This window comes from Equus caballus, chromosome 23 (genome assembly GCF_041296265.1).
Source record: "Equus caballus isolate H_3958 breed thoroughbred chromosome 23, TB-T2T, whole genome shotgun sequence".
Taxonomy (NCBI): domain Eukaryota; kingdom Metazoa; phylum Chordata; class Mammalia; order Perissodactyla; family Equidae; genus Equus; species Equus caballus.
The window spans coordinates 13,754,926-13,771,268 of NC_091706.1; the positions used below are offsets into that span (position 1 = coordinate 13,754,926).

At 41.7% G+C, this 16,343-nt stretch overlaps 1 protein-coding gene across 11 annotated transcripts in view; it reads left to right on the forward strand.

Annotated features, from left to right (window-relative positions):
* The first annotated feature begins 5,174 nt into the window (after positions 1-5,174).
* The window catches only part of FANCC (FA complementation group C), a 244,233-nt gene continuing 233,064 nt past the window's right edge, over positions 5,175-16,343 (forward strand). The window contains exons 1-2 of one of the 11 annotated variants that reach the window (XM_070249074.1): positions 5,240-5,423; positions 14,565-14,607. The gene's annotated coding sequence lies outside the window, so the exon portion shown is untranslated. Of the gene's footprint in view, positions 5,424-5,506; positions 5,582-9,842; positions 9,968-14,564; positions 14,608-16,343 lie in introns of those variants that run through there. The other 10 variants (XM_070249073.1, XM_070249075.1, XM_023627664.2 and 7 more) reach the window with 10 other exon arrangements.

The window sequence follows — 16,343 nt, forward strand, 5'->3', positions numbered from 1 at the left end:
GAAACACATAAGAATAGGATGAAATTTATTTTTGACTTAGTTGCCAGAATTAAATCATAGATGTGCATAATTTCTTTTCGTTTGGAATTTTTAAGCGCTTATTCTTAGCAGTGCTTTAATATTAATTTCATGCTAAATGAATCATTATGAAACACGAGGAAAATTATTTTTAAGCCATGTGTTCATTTAAAAATGTAAGTTATACTTTTTTGGGCGATAAAAATGTGCTCTATTAGTTACAACATACTGCAGTTGGTGGGAATGCATACTCTAAATAGGAATGCATTTTTTACTGAACTAAAGAAAATCAGACTAAAACTGCCTTAATATATTTTTTTGAAACAGAGTGTCTCATTGCTCAATGAAAAAGGCCAGATTTTGTTTTCTGGGAATTCTGTTTCAGATATTGCACAATGACAGAGTTGTTTCTCCATGCTACAACGTCCACAGAATTCTAGTAAGTGGGTAAGAGTCTCCTGACTCACGTCCCTTGGTATGGGTTAGTTCCCCTCACCCCGCTTCCCCTTTTTAATGAAACTTGCTTCTCTCTTGAGTTCATCTCATTTCAACAACTATGTATGTATCTATCTATGCTGCTGGAACACAGGATGTTGATTAACTAAAGATTCCCTTCACTAAACTAAGCTTCACAGGAGCTGAGAATATTTTTTTCCTTTTTTACCACAGTAACCCCAGACCCTACCATAGTGCCTCAGCTGAGTTCAGCTGCTAGCAACAGAGATCTAAAATAATAGTAGTCGAAACAAAACAGATCTTTTTTTTTTAAAAGATTGACACCTGAGCTAACATCTGTTGCCAATCTTCTTTTTTTTTTTCTTCTTCTCCCCAGGGCCCCCCAGTACATCGTTGTAGGTCCTTCTGGCTTTGCTACATGGGATGCTGCCTCAGCATGGCTTGATAAGCAGTGCTAGGTCCACGTCCAGGATCTAAACTGGTGAAACCCTGGGCTGCCAAAGCAGAGCGCAGGAACTTAACCACTCAGCCACAGGGCCAGCCCTCATTTATTGACTCCCATGATTACTAAGGACCCAAAGTCCTTCTATTTCTTTTGCTCTGCCATCCCTATTCCATAACCATCATCCTTGAGAGTATCTTATCGTCCAGGATGACTGGAACTCCAGCCATCCTGCCCTTACACTAGGTAGGAAGCAGGAGAAAGAGGGAAAGGCTGAAAAACTCCTTGTCTATTGTCTTTCTACCTTTTAACAAGACTTTTTGAAAGTCCCACCCAAGAGCTTCCACTTATCTCTCACTGGCTGCAACTTAGTGACATGGCCACCCCTAATAGCAAGGAAGTCTGGGAAATGTAGTCTTCTTTTATTATTATTATTATTTATTTTTTAAAGATTGGCACCTGGGCTAACAACTGTTGCCAATTTTTTTTTCTGCTTTCTCTCCCCAAACCACCCCCCCCCACCCCCCGTACATAGTTGTATATCTTAGTTGCAGGTCCTTCTAGTTGAGGGATGTGGGACACCGCCTCTACGTGGCCTGACGAGTGGTGCCATGTCCACGCCCGGGATCCGAACCCTGGGCCGCCGCAGCAGAGCGCGCGAACTTAACCACTCGGCCACGGAGCCGGCCCCGAAATGTAGTCTTTTTTTTTATTGGGCACATTGACATGCTAAGTAAAAGCAGTGTTCTCACACTAACGAGAGGGGAAGTGGTAAAATGAGACTAATAAGGACAATGATGAGTTTTTTGTGGAGCAAAATTTATTCAATTTACAAGACTGTTCTTAGAGACTTCTCTACCATCTTTTCTTAAAGTTAAAAAAACTTTTTTTTTGAGTGGGAGGAAGATTGGCCCTGAGCTAACATCTCTGCCAATCTTGCTCTATTTTGTATGTGGGATGCCGCCACAGTAGGGCTTGATGAGCAGTGTATAGGTCGGTGCCCAGGATCTGAACCTGCGAACCCTGGGCCACGGAAGCAGAGTGTGTGAACTTAACCACTACGCCACTGGGCAGGCCCCAAGTTAAAAATGTTTTGAAAAAAATTGAAGTGATGGTAGATTTCTTTACTCCTCAAGTCTTTAATTGACCAAATAAGAAGTCGGTAACTCTGTTAGTCCTCTGATACTATTGACATTTTACTGGCCCAAGGCATCCACAATCTAGGGAACTCCTGGACTATATAAATGACCTGTAAGATTTTCCCCAACTCCAGGTTACTCAGATGGATCTGTGTCTTCAACACAGCCTGTATGTTTCATGCCTTCGGGTAGACAGCCATTGATTAATTTATCAATTAGGCTCAGCCAAAGTACTACTGCCCAGTGAGGTAAAGAAGAGCTGCCCCCTCCAGGGCCTTAGTCAGTGCTTGCTTTGCAGTGAGGGAGGGAAACTCACTGATGTCCGGACAGGTAAAGAGGTGACTGTTGTGAGGATATGGGAGAATCTCATGGACAACTAAGAACAAAAAATAAGCATAGTTGGTTTGCCTTAAAACTGGGCTTAAAAATAGAAAGTTGGGAATGGCAGCTACTCTCTGTCCCTCATGGAATAACATGGCCTTTCAACTTCTTTTTTGCTTTTCTCTGCCAACCACCTTTCTTTGCTACTTATCTTTTTTCTTCCCCTAGTAACTGTGGTTGGCATGGGGTTTGGATCCTGTGGTGTAGACATGGTACAATCTCTGTGTTGCAATTCCAAAACTCCCCAACAACAGCTTGACTGGTTCAGCAAGGGTCAGTTACCATTCCTAGCTCAAGTAGCTGTGGCAGGGAGTAGGGTGATTAGTACAAACATGTCTTCCTAAGGTGCATTCTTTCAGCAGAGCCTAGGGAGTGAGCACAATGGGGGGGAGGGGCGGTACTAGGTAACAGTTATAATATATTTCCCTTTTTCCATTAATTTCCACCTCTGGCAGCCTTCTGCTTCCTGATTTCTGGTGCTTGCCCCGTATCAGCGTGGCAGATAAAAGACTTTCCCTGTTACTAGCACCACTTCTTGAAGCATTTATGCACAAACATTATTTTTGTTTTTTCTCCAATTCAACATAGATTTCCTCAATCAGAATGTTTTAAGAGAAAAGCAATGTTGTGATTAACATGCATGAACCTCTGGGGTCACATCACTCCCCACCCGACTTCTACCCCACCAAGACCTGGGACATGGTCTGGTACCCAGCCTGGGGCATGAGCAAGAGCGTAGCTAGTGGTAAGAAGCACAAGCACCAGTCAGTGCACCTGGATTTGAAGGTACAACATGTCAGCAGTAAAGATCGCTCAGTGCATCAGTTTCTATAGCTGTGAAACTGGAACGTTACCTACCACATAAGATCACATAAGAATTAGATTATTTTCTAATCAGGCCAAGGAATCAGCCCAGTGCCTGGGACTTCATAAACACTCATTGAATATTCACAGTTGAGATAGCAGAGGCAACTATCAGAGCCATGGACAAGACAGTGTTGAGTGTTAGGGCGTCAAATGAGAGCTGGAAACTAGGTGGGTGTCTGGTCTAATTCTGATAATATGAGTCTTACTACAATGGTCAGAATCTAAGACAGTTCATTTTGTTTGTTGAATTTTGAAGGAAGATTTGATAATGTCAGGAACTTTGCAGCCCTCAGCTGTGGTGTTTTCCCCTCTGGAATGTAAAGATTTTAATGGATGGAATCCATTAGAATGATCCTAATTCCAATTATTTCTAAGGACGAAATAATTTCCACCTACAGAAGCCATTTTTCATTTTTGCCACATTATTAAGTGTGAGTGGACTCTGTACTATAACCAAAACTTTATCTAGAGGCGCACACTTTTTTATGAGCCAATTAAAAATAGGATTCCTATCTAACCATTTGTTTCTCAGGAAACTTTTGAGGCATTTTACAAAGTGATCATCTCATTACTGCTTCAAGTATTAGGATAGTGGCATACATATGGATGCCAAATAAGATGAGTCTATAGGTCCCCATAAATATACATTTGGATGTTACCCATATAGGTCTAAATTAGGCCTAAATATGATGTCCTTTCACCCACTCTAAAGTTGCACGAGCCTAGCAACTCCATTAACCACTGAATTAAAAAGGCACAATACTGCAATATGCCAACACCTCACTTACCAATACTAAGAACACCAGATATGATTTTTCAGCAAATATGTAAAGGAATCTGAGAACCAAAATAGGTTTTTTCTCTAAAGAAATACAGGGTTTAACTGCCTCCTTTGCTGGTAAATCCAAGACTTAAATATGAACTTGCTCACATTTGTCGCCACAAACACAACGACTTTCTTCCTATGGCCAAGGTGCCACGATGAGCGTCACTCGGCCTACTGCTCTCCACACAGCCTCTGCTTTGGATTTACCCACCGTGAACCATGCACACATCAAAACAGCAGACTCCTTCAGCTAGAAGGGAATACTTTCAAGAATGGATTTAACACTTGATTCCCTAACACAGTTGCAGATCCTGCCAATGTCTCAAATTCTAGATCGGTTCCCTTCTCTATCTCCCTGTAAATGAAAAACAATTGTCGCTACCACTAACCTACACACTAACCTTGTCACTTACAAGCTGCATAACCTTGGTAAACTTCCTAACGTCCGAATTCAAATTTTTCTTTGGCAACAAGAGTATTCCTTCATTATAGAAGGCTGAGAGTCTGAATATTATCACTTGCCGACACTGCCTTGTAGTATCTTCTAAAGCACCCGTGAAGATGTAGTTTCATCACGAAGCATTGACTTAAAAAAGTTTTAAAGCTTACGTTTAGGTTCCTCAGATTATTACTGTTGACAATTTAAATGTCTATGAAAAACCTTCATTCACTACGAAGTGTAAGAATTAAAAACCCCCCACCAAGACAAGCTAGTACTATCGACACGAATAGAGGCTTATAGCACACGCCGCTTTCCAGTGAACGAAGCGGTGCGCGCAGCGCGCTGAACCGGGGAGACCACCGCCCGCACACCGCGGGACACGCGCCGCTCGCGCCACCGCAGCGGGAAATTCCTATTCCAGGCCCGGCTTAGGTCTCACCCCCGCGACAAACACTCAATTTTTCTTAAAAAAAAAAAAAAAAAGTCCAAATCTCGAAACAACTGGTCAACAGACGGATTAAACAGCCGGGCCTTCTCCCCCGACCCCGCGCGGTCGGGACGCCCCGCCCGGAGCCGCCCGCCGGCCCCGCCCTCCCCGCGCGCCGCGGATTCGCCCGGATTTTCCCGCGCCGCCACGGGGCGCGGGGCAGCCCGCCTGGCCCCAGGGTGCACTGCGGCCACGTGCGCGCGCGCGCCTCCACTGCCGAGCGACTGCGGGAAAATTCCAAAAGTCGAAACAAAACAGAAAAGCAATACGAGGCAAAGCCAGATTTTCAAGCCACAGAACCCCGGCGGTGGCGCCCTTTCCGCCACCGCCCAAACTGCTGAAGCAGCTCTGGCGCGGACCACCCGGTAAGAGAGAGGCCGCAGAAGGAGCGCGCGGGCGGCCGCTTCCCCGGGGTCTGGTCGACACGTCAGCCCGGGGACGGCGGTGGGGGCGGGGCGGGAAGACTCGCGAGAACGGCTCCGCGCCCCGCGCCTCTAGGTGGGCGAGCGAGGCCCCGCCGCGGGTAGGAGCTGAGGACGGAGGTGGGGCGGGGCCGGCCTCGGGGGTGGAGCTGGCGGAGGGTCACGCGGCAGGGGGCCCCGGAGAGCTGGGCGCGGGCGCTGGCGCTGGGCGTTTTGGTTCTTCTGGTTCGTGGAGCGCAGGCAGCTACGTCTTCTTAAGAGGCCAGGAGCGAAGCGCTTCCTCGGCCCGGGCCCGGAGGAGCTGGAGAAGCTCGCTTCGTCTCGCCCGTCCCCTCCAGAGCTGGCCGCGCTCCCGCCCCCGCCGCCTCAGGGCGCGGCTGTTGAAGCCCAGCCCTCCAGGTTCCTTCTTCCCGGGGTGGAGGGTGCGGATGGGCGAGCGTCTCCCCGCGACGCTTTCTTTGAACGCCAGGCGAAATCCCGTCCAAAGCCCTTGAGAGATTTTTTTGGGGTGGTGTTTATTTGTTTGCTTTTTTTTTTTTTTTTTTAACATGGGTGCGTTTACAACCGTGAACCCCCTGTGGTCATGTTGTATGGGCTAGAGGTCTGGAGGAGGAAAAAGATTTGGTTTTTGAAACATGAGAAATTTGGGACCAGAATTTTAAGGAAGAGAGGCCGAGGAGTTTTCCAGCAGAGACTTGTCTGTTGTCTGTGCTTTTTCCGAATCCGAAACTGTTGGAAAGCTCTGGGGCTCCGGGGTTCATTGTAACTAACCTGTGTCCCATTTAATGCCTCTTAACTGTGATGTGACAAGGAGGGCATTTTGGGGCCACCCAACTTCAGCTATTTGTGGATGTCACTCACCTTCACTGATGTGCAGCTCAGAGCATTTTTCCATTACTCCCCTCAAGAGGGGAGGAAAGATTGTTACAAATGGTAGAATTCATACCATGTGTTGGGATCATTTATTACATAAGCTTAGATAGAAAACATGTTCATTGTGACTTTGTCCATTAAACTTAAATCAAATTGATGTTTCAATCTAATGTACTGTGCCAGATTCACGTGGAAATAAGCACTCATATACATTACTCATACATGTGTACAAGAAAGACTTCATCAAAAAAGAATTTGCTTTCCCTGGTTATCAAAGGCCTCTTTTCTCAAAGTTAGATCCTGCTTCTTTAGAATTGAACTAATTATACTTTAGTATAGTATGCATTTTAATTCTTGTTTTAAATATTGAGTTATATTCCTCTTGATTTCTTGAAAAACATTTTAATAAGAGTCCGGAAAAGAAAGGCAAACTCTATATTGGAATTTTTTGTTCTGTTCTCTGATGAAAACCATTACCTTGATTGATTGGCTGGGTGTGGAAGATGTGTTGCTTCATGTATGCGAAACTGTGCATGTACGTTTTAAAATAAATGGTATTTTAAACCAGTTCCGTATTTCAGCAGGTAGTTCCACTAACAATTATACAAATTTTGTATTTATGAAAACCAGCTACAGGGAGGCCAGCTTGGCTGGTGGAAGGTTGGGTTGAGTACCTAGGCCCCAGAGTGCATCAGAGAAATCTCAGGTGTGGCAGATCCAAGGTTGGTAGTGGTGGAACCTCAAATAAAGCTCAAAATCAGCACCAAATGGAAGTATAAAATTTTATTTTAGGCTGGGGTGTGTGTATTCTCTGTTATTGTTTATGGATCCTGAATCATTGACTTTTTAATATGAAAGAACACGTGGGGCTGGCCCCGTGGCCGAGTGGTTGGGTTCGCGTGCTCCGCTGCAGGCGGCCCAGTGTTTCGTTGGTTCGAACAATGGCACTGCTCATCAAACCACGCTGAGGCAGTGTCCCACATGCCACAACTAGAAGGACCCACAACGAAGAATATACAACTATGTACTGGGGGGCTTTGGGGATAAAAAGGAAAAAATAAAATCTTTAAAAAAAAAAAGAACACGTGTAGGTGAAGTACATTGAGTTTGCAGTGTTTTAATAAAAGTGTAGTAGAAAGAAGGAAAAACTTAAAAATTCATCAGAAAAATTAGATAATGCAAATCTTGAGCATTTTATTTACTAAATATCAGACCTTTTTTTGGACTCAGTTTGGAGAAACCTCGCAAAGTTATCTGGTCCATTCTCTTAGGCTTTTTGTAGACTGCTGGGTATGTAGAAATCATTTCTTTGTTGAGATCTCTAATATAGGAACATCCATAATCTTCCTGATACCTTTCTCTAGTTACAATAAAGCAGATTTGTATGGAAATCACCTTTATGAAACTATATACCCTGAATTAAGTGATTCTTAGTAAATTTAGTAGATTTTGGAATTGTGCAGTGATAATCACAATTCAATTTTAGAACATTTGTGTCACCCTAACGAGTTTGCACTTCCAGGTTTGTAGTTAATCCTAGCTCTGGGTTTCAGCCTCAGGCAACCATTGATTTGCTTTCTCTCTCTATAGATTAGCTTTTTCTGGACATTTCATATAAATGGATTCATAAACAAATGCTGTCTGTGTCTGATTTCTTTCACTTAGTGTAATGTTTCTGAGATTCATCCATTTGTAGCATGTGTCAGTAGTATGTTTCAGTTTGTCTCTGAATAGTATCCCGTTGTATGGATATACCACATTTCATTTATCCCTTCATCAGTTGATAGACACTTGATTTGCTGTTTTTTTTTTTTTAAAGATTTTATTTTTCCTTTTTCTCCTAAAGCCTCCTGGTACATAGTTGTGTATTTTTAGTTGTGGGTCCTTCTAGTTGTGGTATGTGGGATGCTGCCCCAGCATGGCTTGATGAGCAGAGACACGTCTGCACCCATCTTTTTGTATGTGGATGTCCAGTTGTCCCAGGACTATTTTTGGCAAAAAAAATTGTCCTTTCCCCCCACTTAATTGCCTTGACACTTTTGTCAAAAATCACTTGACCATAAATTATTTCTAAACTCTCATTTCTGCTTCAGGGATCTGTATGCCTGTTCTCATACCAGCGCCACGCTGTCTTGATATGGTAGTTTTATAGTAAATTTTGAAATTGGGCAATATAAGTCTTCTAGTGTTTTTCTTTTTTTTTTATAATTGTTTTGGTTATTCTGGATTCTTTAATTTCTGTATTAATTTTAGTATTAGCTTGTCATTTTTTTCCAAAAAACCTGCTGTGATGGATTTCGAGAGAAACTGCATCAACTCTAGATCTGTTTGGGGGGAACTGCCATCTTAACATGAACATAAATGTCTTTCTGTTTGTTTGGATCTTTAATTTCTCTCAGCGGTGTTTTGTAATTTTCAGTGTACAAATGTTGCCCTTCTTTTTCAGCTTTATTTTGAAGAGTTTCATTTTCAATATCTATTGGGTCAGTAATTATGGCCCCTGTTCCCTTTCTGATTTTGGCAATTTATGTCTTCTCTCTTTTTTTCATTGATCAATGTAGCTAAATGTTTGTTAAGTTTGTTTATTTTTTCAAATAACGAACTTTTTCTTTCATTGATTTTACCATTTCTCTGTTTCCTATTTAATCAATTCCCGCTCTAATCTTTACTATATCTGTCCATCTGCTTGCTATGCGTTTATTTGCTCTTCTTTTTCTACTTTCTTAAGGTAGAATCTTAGGTTACTGATTTGAGACCATTATTCTTTTCTAATGCAGTTGTTCAAAGTTAGAAGTTTCTGTTTAAACACTGCTTAAGCAGCATCCCACAAATTTTGATATGTTGTGTTTCATTTTCATACAGTTCAAGATATTTTCTGATTTTCTTTGTGATTTCTTTTTTGACCCATTGGCTACCTAACAAGATAGAGCTGTCCTTACAAGTAAACAAGTTTTTACTCTTTCCCAAAATGAGCAGATGCACAATCCCAAGAGCCATTTATTTCTGACTGTATTACTTTTCAAAATCATCCATAGTCCCACTGAATATTCCGTTGCCTGAAGACTAAATTGTAAAGTTAACTTCCAACAACTTGTATATAAAATGAAAGTGGGAATGAGAGAGAAGAAAATTTGCTAACATACATAAATACATACATATAATAAGCATATATAAAGACTACTACAGTCCTTGTTCCTGTAGTTGTCCACAAGGCCGTAATTGACATTTATGGCTTCTTTCCACTACCTGTTCTGTATTTCCTCTGCCCTCTGCTGAAGCCTTAGATGGTTGTTTTTTTTACCTGGTGAGTGATCAAACCTTTATTCCTGAAAGATCTGAGCTCTAGAGCCTTCTCTTTCTCCGATTCCTCTCAAGGCAGCTTTACATGTGACTCTATAGGTGGGTCAAAGTAGCATATGCCAATGTGGAATGTGTTGCCTCCAAAATTCAAAAAGGCCCACCCCAGTGTTGTGCTTCTTTGCCTGGTAGATGGTGCACTGTGGAAAACTTATATTCATCTGGAGGCTATCTCAACATGCACCAGACCAGGAATCAGCAAACTATGACCTGTAGGCCAAATCTGGCTAGCTGTCTGTTTTTGTGTGACCTGTGAGGTAAGAATGTTTTTTATATTTTCGAGTGTTTGGGGGCAAAAAAGAGACAATATATTGCCCTAAAGCCAGAATATTTACTCTGTGGACCTTTACAGAAGTTTGCTAACTTCTGTTCCAAATGATTAAACCCCAGGAAGTTCACTGAGATTGGGAGCCCATGAATTTGTGGGGTCTGTCTTCCATCCATTTGTTGGCATGTGTCTTACGGAGGCATCTGAAGTACTTCTACTTCTTGTTCCTCAGGTCCAGTCAGCACCCTGTTGTCCACGTAGTAGACCAGTGTGGTACTTTGTGTTATGTCAAGGCGAGGCTCTCCAGCTCTTGCAGCCCACACTGCTTCCCCAGTGCCCAGCTCCTGCAGCTGGAGTGGCTCCTCTAGCGTGCGGCAGCTTCAACGTGGGTCTCCTGGGTGCTCACCTCTCCTACAGTGCCAGACCCCTGGGTGCTCGGGGCTCTTCCAGCACCTGTTCCTGTCGTGTGCTGTGCCAGTAGCACCCAGCTGCCAACAGTTTACCCCAGCACCTCCACTGGTGATTTTGTGACAGAGTGCCTCTAGTGAGACACCTACTTGTGAACAGCTCGTCATGGTGTCCTACAGGGTGGGTTTCCAACAGGTTCTACTGGGGTAGCACGCACAGTGACTTCGCTGCCATTCAGTGAGCCATGCCTCTGCCCTCTCCAACGTGGTCTGGATCCCATTTTGGGAGGAAAAGAGCGTGCTCGTCCTTGGGCACTGTATCTTAGCCTGAGGAGTAGTGGGTGAACCTTAGTTCTGCCATCCCTATATTATTTAGTTCCCTTTACTTCTGACTAGCCAGTCTCTTGTTCCTCTCATTCTTTGTTATAGTGAATATTCTTTATATTTGTATAAATATATTCAAACCGTATTCAAATTACTGTGTGGTTTCTCTGTCCTGATTAGACCCAGACTGATCCATCACCTTTGCTTCCAGCTTCCTCAAGAAATAGTGAATGGTGGGAGTGTTTAGCCTATTCATTTTCTTGAATTGTGAGTAAAACCTAGAGTTACTGACAATTCTTATGTGACAAAAGGTAGGTTTTGGTGAGAATATGTCAGGCTTTCGGATAGTGATGAATTGGGTTTTATATCTCCTTTATTCCTTCCTAAGCCTTTGAAAATTAGAAACAATACAGGTACCACAGGAAGTGTAGTTAGGGAGTAAGGAGGGGAGAGGGAGGGGAAAGAAATTAAGCCATGGTCAGCATTGTGGTGTCCACTGGGCAGGACCCCCAGATGACATGATTTGACATCTGTCTGATTATGCTTCTCATTACCTTTTACCCCCAGGTTTTCATTTTTCAGATTTCTGGGATTGTTTTTTTTCATTTTCCTCTAGAGGCCCAATGCTGATTTTGTAATAGACAATATATATGTCATACACACATTTTATTTAAATTTAATCTATTTTTAGCAGAATCTGAGATCTGGGATTTGGTACTCTGGTGACTACCCGTAAGACAGTTTGAGACTGCTGTTTTTCACACACACACAAAATGGTTCAGGGCAGGCCTTGTCTAAGAATATGAATTTGGCTCTGTGATCTCTTACCTGGTCAGGATTGAAGGTGCAGAATTGTTAACCTGTTTTGCTTCTGTTTTAGGAATTTGGAGGTGCTATTTGCCTTAATGACTTCCAGCATCCTCCTGGGGCTGGTTCCTTTTCATTGTTGTTTTGTTGTTTATTTAAAGCAATCCCATTATCCTTGTACTTAACGCTAACCCTGTCTCTTTGATTCTGCTTTGTACATTCATGTGCTGGTCTCATAGATTTCCTTCTCAACTTCTGATTCCTTGATGGTCATTTCTGGTTATGAATAATGGCGTTTCCTCTGTCCTTATTCATTCTAGCTCATACTATTGTCTTGTGTGTGTTTGCCTTATTTCCATAACTCTTGGCCAGCTTCTTCAGGATTGTTGGCCTTTGCTGGGTGCCTACCCAGCATCCTCTCCTCCTTTCCTCCTTTCTAACAGGGCCTAGATTCTCTTTCAGTAGTCACCATTGTATAGACTTCAGGGAGCATTGATCTCACATCTAGCTTCTGTGGTGGACTCTGATTGGCTTAAAACAGTCATTCTTAAAATTAGACAATAAAATTTGCACAGTCACAGTCATTGGCTAGGGCATGGCATAAGCTTAAGCAAGTGCAGTCTGAATCTTATGAAGTCTCTTACTTGGGATGTTAGAATAGAAGTGTATCCTCTCTTTTTGGGTGGTATGGTGTGTAATGTGACTCCTGTAATGACTGAGCTATTTTGCTCTCATGAGGGGAGCAGGACAGAGAGATGAATCAACTGTGAAGTCTGGCCTATCTTTAGGCCTGCCAGTTCCTTGAACCGATAAACTCCTTTTATTTTTTTAGCAGATTTGATTGGTGTGGCAGACACATTAATTGCTTACTAAATATCTCTATCCTCCCTAACCTTTCCCAGTTCACTTGCAGCTAGGTAGGGCCATGTGATAGTTCTAGCCAGTAGGTTTTAAGCAGGTACTTCCAGGTAGAAACATTTAGTAGTAGATTCATGACCTTCTGATTATGGGGGCCAGGTGCTGAGATGTCAGAGCACCCATCATCGTGGATCCATGAGTGGGCAACCCCTCTCCTGCCTTCCCCCACCCACGCATACGTTGAACATAGAGCATGAGCAGAAAGTTAACACAGCATAATTTAGCCTGTCTCTTGATGAGGAGCTGGGTTTCAGTGACTAGAAATCAGCAGCATCCTAGAATAATTCCTAGTGTATGTGGTGTACACAATGCATGCAGATCACACACTCTGATTAATTGGTAAGACTTACACTTTCCTGGGGCTGGCCCCGTGGCCGAGTGGTTAAGTTCGCGCGCTCCACTGCAGGCGGCCCAGTGTTTCGTTGGTTCGAATCCTGGGCGCGGACATGGCACTGCTCATCAGACCACGCTGAGGCAGCGTCCCACATGCCACAACTAGAAGGACCCACAACGAAGAATATACAACTATGTACTGGGGGGCTTTGGGGAGAAAAAGGAAAAAATAAAATCTTTAAAAAAAAAAAAAAAAAAAAAAAAAAAAAAGACTTACACTTTCCTGAAGGAATCATTTGTTCTTAGCCCTGGCTTTCTGAACTTGGGGTACCCAAACATGACCTTGTCCAGCATGGATTATGATGATTCCTTAGCCTATCCCTGCAGATGGGAGTTTGTAATAAAAGGCTATTAGAATGTATATTTGGACATGTCCAATTTCTAGTGAGATCTAATTTCTGCTTTTATTTGAAGCTGTTAGCTATGTTAGCTACGTATCTGTAATTATAGGCCTTGAGAGTGAGTAAGCCTGTATTAGTGGTGTAAAAGCAAGACATTTTATTTATCAAATAGTATTTTCTGCACTATTTGGCACTCAGAAGAATCTCCTGTTTCTGATTCTGGTCCGTGTTATTGGATTTCTTGGTCATTACACTAAAAACAATTGGCAAAGCTAATGAAAGTTTTGGTTACTAAGTATTTTGACGAATCAGTATTTTTTTTGAAACTATGCAGCCAATTTTAGCAATAACAAACATAAAAACGTTTTTATATGAAATGCTGTAATAAGATTGATTTTATTTTAAAACTAGTTATAAGTTAAGATAAGTGCAGTGGAAAATGTCTTGAATTTTGGTAGTGACATTCCTTTGGAGGTATTAAAAGCCAGAAATTTATTTCATTACATGAAAATTTCTGGTATCTCCATTTAGTTCCACAAGTGTGTGCTGTACACATCTAATGTATGCCTAACACTGTACTAAGTCCTTTTAGTTTTAAAATAATTTGTCTAATTTGTTTAATTTTAAAATAATTTGAGTTTTTAAAGAATTATCTTCTTGAGACAAAATGGTGAAAATGGGATAAGTCTTTGAAAATATTCTTATGCTTGAGCAGAACCATCTTTGGTTACATTGTTCTGTGGCCACAGTGGCTATGACTAGCTGAATTTACATTAGTTATTTTTAAAAACATTTTAATTGAGGTATTATTGATATACAGTTAGCTGCACATATGTCAAAACACATCAAATTGTATGTGAATATGAATATGTCCCTTGAAACCGTCACCACAACTAAGGTAACGAACACGTATATCACCCCCACAAATTTCCTGGTACCCTTATGTCATCCTCCTTCTTATTCCACTCCACCCTGCCCCTCTTTCCCGGGCAATCATTAATCTGCTTTCTATTATTATAAATTAGTTACATTTTCTAAAATTTTGTACAAATGGAATCGACAGTATGTACTCTTTTGTCTTTTTTCACTTAGCACAATTGTTTTGCGAGTTGGCCATGCTGTGGCGTGTATTAACAGTTCATTTCTTTTTATTGCTGAGTATTAGTTCATTGTTTGGATATAGCACAGTTTATCTTTCAAGATAGTTTTTTCTATGCACATAAAACTTATGAATATTTATATACAACTCTTTGTATGAACATATGCTTTCATTTCTCTTGGGTAAAAATCTAGGAGTGGAAGGGCAAGATTGCAGGGTAGATGAAAGTTTAACTTTTTAAGAAATTCCGAAACTATTTTCAAAAGCGATTGTACCATTTTGTGTTCCCACCCGCAGGGTAGGAGAGTTTCCAGTTGCGTCATATCCTCTCCAGTACTCGGTATGGTTGGTCTTTTTAATTTTAGACATTCTAGTGGGTATGTAGTGATATCTCCTAGTAGTTTTAAATTGCATTTCTCTAATGCAAGTCCTTTGTCAAATACATGATTCACGAATGTTTTTTTCTCAGTCTGTGGCTTCCCTTTTCATTTTCATAATGGTATCTTTTGAAGAGCAAGAAGTTTTAATTTTGATGAAAGCCAGTTTATTGATTATTTTACTTTGAGTTTGTGCTTTTTGTGTCCTATTTAAGAATTCTTTGCCTAACCCAAGGTTGCTAAGACTTTCTCCTATGTATTCTTTTAGAGATTTTATAGTTTTTAGCTCTTACGTTTTGGGTCTGTGATCCATTTTGAGTTCATTTTTATGTATTGTATGAGGAAAGGATTCAGGTTAATTTTGTTTTTTTTTTTTTGAGGAAGATTAGCCCTGAGCTAACTACTGCCAATCCTCTTTTTGCTAAGGAAGACTGGCCATGAGCTAACATCCATGCCCATCTTCCTCTACTTTATATGTGGGACGCCTACCACAGCATGGCTTTTGCCAAGCAGTGCCACGTCTGCACCCGGTATCTGAACTAGCAAACCCCGGGCCACCCAGAAGCAGAACGTGCACACTTAACTGCTGCACCACCAGGCCGGCCCCTGAGGTTAATTTTTTTACATATGGCTTTCCAATGGTTCCAGCACTATTTCTTGAAAAGAGTATTCTTTCCCTATTGAATTGCCTTGGAACTTTGTCAAAAATCATACAATGTATTTGTGACTCTATTTCTGAACTCTTTTTTCTGTTCTATTGATCTATATACATGTTGTATGCTTTGATTAGTGCATCCTTTTAATAAGTCTTGAAATCAAGTAGTGTGAGTCCTGCAACTTCATTCTTTTCAAAGTTATTTGACTATTCTAGGTTATTTGTATTTACATTTTAGAATTAGCTTCTCCATATCTCCAAAACCCCTCCTGAGAGTTTGACTGAGATGGCATTGAATCTGTAGATCAGGTTAGGAGAATGGATGGCCGAACAGTCCTGAGTTTTCTGAGTATTCTCTCTTTCATCGTGAAGTGTAATGTGAGCGCTAGGTTTTTTGTAGATACCTTTTGTCAGGTCGAGGAAGTTTCCCTGTATTCTTGATTTGATGAGTTTTTATCATGAATGGATACTAGTTTTTGTCACACGCTTTTTCTGCCCCCATTGAGGTACACTTACATACTTGGAGATTCTATTCGAATTTAACTTTGACTGCCTTTGCTGTGATTCTGGGGTTGTTCTCCACAATTGTCATTTATTTTAGAATGCAAGCCGGTGTGTCCGTAATAGGGCTCAAGGTCGTTACTTTCGCATTTGTCAGCCAACTCTGAGGGACAGGAATCTTTGAACTTTGGAAGCCTAGATTCTTAGTTGGCTGAGGCATCTATTTATTTATCTTGGCATTCATTTAACAAATATTGAACACTCTGTTAGTCAAAGTAAATGCTGGTTGTGATAACAAATTCCTAAATCTCAGTGGCTTAACATAATACAAGTGCTAATTTTTGCTGATGTCACAGTCTCCTGTATGATAGATGTCTTTTTTATGCAGTTTTCCTTGGTGCAGATTTCATGCAATCTCCTGGATCTGGCCTCCTTCCGTTTCCTAGCTGCACTGACTCAGAGGCCTTCGCTTCCAGCCTTGTGTACTGGGGGAGAAGGTAGAAGACAGGGTGTTTCAGGGGCCAGGCCTGGAAGTAGCACACA